Source organism: Strongylocentrotus purpuratus, unplaced genomic scaffold (assembly GCF_000002235.5).
Source record: "Strongylocentrotus purpuratus isolate Spur 01 unplaced genomic scaffold, Spur_5.0 spur5_scaffold_21, whole genome shotgun sequence".
NCBI lineage: Eukaryota > Metazoa > Echinodermata > Echinoidea > Camarodonta > Strongylocentrotidae > Strongylocentrotus > Strongylocentrotus purpuratus.
Genome location: NW_022145607.1, coordinates 44,968,918 through 44,974,723, shown reverse-complemented (window position 1 = coordinate 44,974,723; position 5,806 = coordinate 44,968,918). Strand labels below are relative to the sequence as shown.

Here is a 5,806-nt window from a genome sequence, read left to right as displayed (position 1 = left end):
TACCTCATCGAATACGGGGTGCAACAATTCTAGAAACCGACATTAAAAGGTCTTATTTGAGCGCATATCAATCAATGTGGCAGAACAAACCTAACCGTATAGCGCATTATTGTATAGTATATCGGTGGGGGGTTTCGCGGGCTTTAATACAGTCGCCGCTATTTCCCCATTTGCCTTAATTTGCTGAAAATCACATGAAATGTAGATTATTATATACCTCATCCAATACGGGGTGCAAAAATTCTAGCAGCTGACACTGAAAAGGTCTTATTTGAGCGCATATCAACCAATGTCCAGAACAAACCTAAACGTTTGGTGCATATAACGTCTAGAGTATATAGAAGGGGGTGGGGTTAATACAATCGTTGCTGATTTCCCATTTGTTTGAAATGTGCTGAAACTCACATGAAATGTAGATTATATATACCTCATCGAATACAGGGTGCAAAAATTCTAGCAGCCGACATTAAAAAGGTCTTATTTAAGCGCATATCAATCAATGTGGCAGAACAAACTAAACGTATAGCGCATAACATGTAGAGTATATCGGTGAGGGGGTTTCGGGCTTTAATACAGTCGCCGCTATTTCCCATTTGCCTTAATTTGCTGAAAATCACATGAAATGTAGATTATCATATACCTCATGTCAATACAGGGTGCAAAAATTCTAGCAACTGACAATAAAAGGTCTTATTTGAGCGCATATCATCAATGTGGCAGAACAAACCTAAAGGTATAGCGCCATAACATGTAGAGTATATCAGTGAGGGGGTTTCGGGCTTTAATACAGTCGCCGCTATTTCCCATTTTGCCTTAATTTTGCTGAAATTACATGAAATGTAGATTATTATATACCTCATCCAATACAGGGTGCAAAAATTCTAGCAGCTGACAATAAAAGGTCTTATTTGAGCGCATATCAACCAATGTCCATAACAACCTAAACGTTTTGGTGCATATAACGTCTAGAGTATATAGAAGGGGGTGGGGGTTAATACAATCGTTGCTGATTTCCCATTTGCTTTAAATGTGCTGAAACTCACATGAAATGTAGATTATGTATAACCTCATCGAATACGGGTTGCAAAAATACTAGAAACTGACATTAAAAAGGTCTTATTTGAGCGCATATCAATCAATGTGGCAGAACAAACCTAAGGTATGCGCATAACATGTAGAGTATATCGGTGAGGGGGTTTCGGGCTTTAATACAGTCGCCGCTATTTCCCCATTTGCCTTAATTTTGCTGAAAATCACATGAAATGTAGATTATTATATAACTCATCCAATACGGGGTGCAAAAATTCTAGCAGCTGACAATAAAAAGGTCTTATTTGAGCGCATATCAACCATGTCCAGAACAAACCTAACGTTTGGTGCATATAACGTCTAGAGTATATAAAAGGGGATGGGGTTAATACATTCGTTGCTGATTTTCCATTTGCCTTAAACGTGCTGAAAATCACATGAAATGTAGATTATTATATACCTCATCGAATACGGGGTGCAAAAATACTAGCAGCCGACATAAAAAAGGTCTTATTTAAGCGCATATCAACCAATGTCCAGACAGTCTTAAACGTTTGGCGCATATAACTTCTAGAGTAAATAGAAGGGGTTGGGGTTAATACAATTGTTGCTGATTTCCTATTTGCTTTAAATGTGCTGAAACTCACATGAAATGTCCGATTATTATATACCTCATCGAATACGGGGTGCAACAATTCTAGAAACCGACATTAAAAGGTCTTATTTGAGCGCATATCAATCAATGTGGCAGAACAAACCTAAACGTATAGCGCATTACATGTAGAGTATATCGGTGAGGGGGTTTCGGGCTTTAATACAGTCGCCGCTATTTCCCATTTGCCTTAATTTTGCTGAAAATCACATGAAATGTAGATTATTATATACCTCATCCAATACGGGTGCAAAAATTCTAGCAGCTGACAATGAAAAGGTCTTATTTGAGCGCATATCAACCATGTCCAGAACAAACCTAAACGTTTGGTGCATAAAACGTCTAGTATATAGAAGGGGGTGGGGTTAATACAATCGTTGCTGATTTCCCATTTTGTGAAGAAAGCAACTGTACGAACATGAATTGCAATTGCTCGACATTTATTTCCGCTTCAAGGCGTTAACATTTAAAATAGGCAATGTCTGCCTGTAATACCAATACACATACATGATGCAAATTGCTATGTACGAACATGAAAACTCAGGAACATAATTCTGCGAAACTCAAAACCAAAATACATGTAATATAATCCTATCTGCAATATCAACTGTGAGAATTAATTTGTCAGAATAATCCTGAGGATCTCTGGTCACGTGATCACCAGAAAGGATAGTAGCTCCTCCCCGGTAGCCCCCCAATTCATGGGGCTCTGAACGTGATCCACCAGCAGGATAGTAACTCCCGCTGATATCCCCCTCTTCTTGGGGTTCCTGTCCCCCTCATCACTCCTAAAACGCGGACGCGTATCCCGGCCTGCTTGGCCAAAGATATTGGCAGTCCCGCGTGTTCAAATTACATTATATAAAATTCAAACCTCTATACCGTAACTAACTTAAACTACCATCCTTGTTCTCTGAATGAATATGTATTCTCTAACCTTGAACACATCTACAAAAACATACATATAACGATAATTACATGTATACTCGTGATTGATCTCTCCAATCACCCCAACCTCCCAACCAAAAACAACACGTCACAATGACCTGTAACTTGAACACACAGGATTAAAATCTCCGTGCGGCCCAGCCTCCCAACCGTAAGACATGTGATAATGGCCTGTAATTAAACACAGGATTTGGTTCTCCATGCAGCCCAACCTCCCATCCGTAAATCATGTGAAAATGACCTGTAGATAAATACAGGATTTAACTGTCCATGCAGCCCAACCTCCCATCCGTAAATCATGTGAAAAAGTCCTGTAGATAACTACAAGATTTAACTGACCGTGCAGCCCAACCTCCCAACCTTAAAACGATGTGTGGCAATGACCTGTGAACAGGATTAACTCCCCGTGCAGCCCAACCTCCCAACCTTAACAGGGTGTCACTAATAAAATGTAATAGACTCAGTTTAAGACTTCAAGACCACCAGAACCTTACTCAAAGTGTTTACACTAACATAGTGCTAAATACACATACATCCTACCCTGGGCACTTCCTGCCCGGCCCTCCAACTAACTGCATGATCAAAGCTAAACAATACACAATAATATTATGCTGCATAACCTCCACGCCCAGTATCTCCATATCTGAACTTTGCCACCTTGTAATGTTAATACTATTCCTGTGCCAAAGTACCTGCCCCATACCTTCCTCCTAACCACCTAACCTTAAGGCAGGCTATAGCCAGTGCAGGCAACATAACCACTGTGACCTCTGCCCTGATATATATCACTCCAACATAACTCCAGCTTAAATCCTTTGTGGTTCTTGACTCGGGACTAAGGCTTGAACTATGTACCAACTTATGGAGAAGGTTATGACTATTTCCTATTTTCAGACATGCCCAATTAAATCCACCTTAATGTACAAGAATTTGCAACTACCTCGCTCCCCAATCTTTGGCCTTGGAGCAGAATGTGTGCATAGAACATGTCCCCTTAACAACAATAATACATCATTGTCTTTAACTGTTACAAACATGTCTGAGTACAAACTCCCACTAACTATTCCTCATTCGTTGTTACACAACCTCGTAACGTGTGAACCCTAAATAGTCACTTGGGAATGGGTGGGGGGGAAACAATCGACTGCCTTGAACGGAAAATGTAGCGAGAATGGCTATTCAAAGCGCGCTCATTTTGCACGCATAACTTTGCCAAATTATTTCCGCACTAGAAAATGTTCACATGCACACCACATGAGTCGGATCTTTACGCGCATGTTTTGATACTTCTGACCCCAAAGTTTGTTGACCTGATTCGAACTCTTGCTTCTCCCAAAATGTGCTGATCAGTTTATGCTGATCACATTATTTTGTGAAGAAAGCAACTGTACGAACATGAATTGCAATTGCTCGACATTTATTTCCGCTTCAAGGCGTTAACATTTAAAATAGGCAATGTCTGCCTGTAATACCAATACACATACATGATGCAAATTGCTATGTACGAACATGAAAACTCAGGAACATAATTCTGCGAAACTCAAAACCAAAATACATGTAATATAATCCTATCTGCAATATCAAACTGTGAGAATTAATTTGTCAGAATAATCCTGAGGATCTCTGGTCACGTGATCACCAGAAAGGATAGTAGCTCCTCCCGGTAGCCCCCCAATTCATGGGGCTCTGAACGTGATCCACCAGCAGGATAGTAACTCCCGCTGATATCCCCCTCTTCTTGGGGTTCCTGTCCCCCTCATCACTCCTAAACGCGGACGCGTATCCCGGCCTGCTTGGCCAAAGATATTGGCAGTCCCGCGTGTTCAAATTACATTATATAAAATTCAAACCTCCACCCAATACCTTTTTTTTTTTTTTTTTTTTTTTGTGATTAATTAATTAATTTATTATTATTGTTTGTTTTTTTAAAACTAGATTCAGCTTCTATACAGATCTCTTGAGATCTCCTACTTTCTCCCCCGGTTGCTGTAGGTATTCATCCTGACCTATTTAACCATACACTCATGATGTCATCATGTGAACTATGCTCATTGCCGTTCACTTCTACACTTGTGTCATGCATTAAAGTTGGGTAACTATACATTTCATGTTGAGGTGTTAATGCATTTGCATTCTAAACTGTTTGGAGCTACTCCTGCTGCGCGAGGAAAGATAGGGGCAAAACCGGCTATTGTGATCGGACTTAAAGATCCGTCGAGCTAGCTACATTTCGTAGTCGGGAAAATTCCCCTATGGCCCACTGGTTCCTGAAACATTTAGTGCGACCAAGTCTTACTGACTCCAGTCCTTGCCAGCAGACTCAGGCTCCCTTATCACTAGACAATTATAATGTAATGCCATGTGACTTCAGATTTTCCAGATTCAGAATCAAAACATTTCCACCTCATAAGATGAACAAAGCCAAATACATTTACATTGACGAATCATACATCACCCTTTTACATGCGCACTGACTGCCTTATCCCCATAGGTAAACAAATTTGTGTCACAGTATATATCTTTTATAGATTACTTATTGAAACAAGCATGACTTGACAGTACAGAGTTATATATTCAATGTATCAGAATCTTCCACGACTGAATTACTTTTCAGTGTGTAATAGTATTTCTCATGCCTCCCGTTACCTGGCTATCATCTCTTATATTTTCACACCCAACCTCATGGAATAACCCAAATATAACTCAATTCAACTAATTGACTTTTGTCGCTCACTTTAGGTTTACATAGAATACTATTGACATTAGGCTGAATCTGTTCAGAGAAGGCCAGTGTCCTTGGCTGCAGATTCGAATTTATCGATGAGCATGTCCGAGCCCACATCTGAGAGATGAATTCCATCCCTATGGAACAGATTGTGCTCTTTGGTATCTATGTTGTGCACTATCATTGATGTGTTCACCATCTGGGAGATTCTCCTCTTTGCGAATTTGTTAAGTGACTTCCGCACACCATCCATTGTCTCTTGTGATGTTGGGCCTGGTCTGCTACCGTAGTAAAACAATCTTGGAAGAATACCAGACCAGGCTATGTGGGTTCCTGGCATTCTTGCTCGTAGAGTTTGAATTGCTGTATCGATTGCGATTCTGCAACGGCATGCATCTCTCTGACCCAAGTCGTTTGTTCCCAGGTGAACGATCGCCAGTGCAGGTGGGGCG

General features: G+C 40.4%; 1 long non-coding RNA gene across 1 annotated transcript; it reads right to left on the bottom strand.

Moving 5' to 3' along the window:
* Positions 1–2,104: 2,104 nt before the first annotated feature.
* LOC115928120 lies at positions 2,105–5,289 on the bottom strand. Its single transcript, XR_004065897.1, has 2 exons — positions 4,480–5,289; positions 2,105–2,555 (listed from the first exon to the last, which is right to left on the bottom strand). It is a non-coding gene; the product is annotated as an uncharacterized LOC115928120 (long non-coding RNA).
* Between the last annotated feature and the right edge of the window lie 517 nt (positions 5,290–5,806).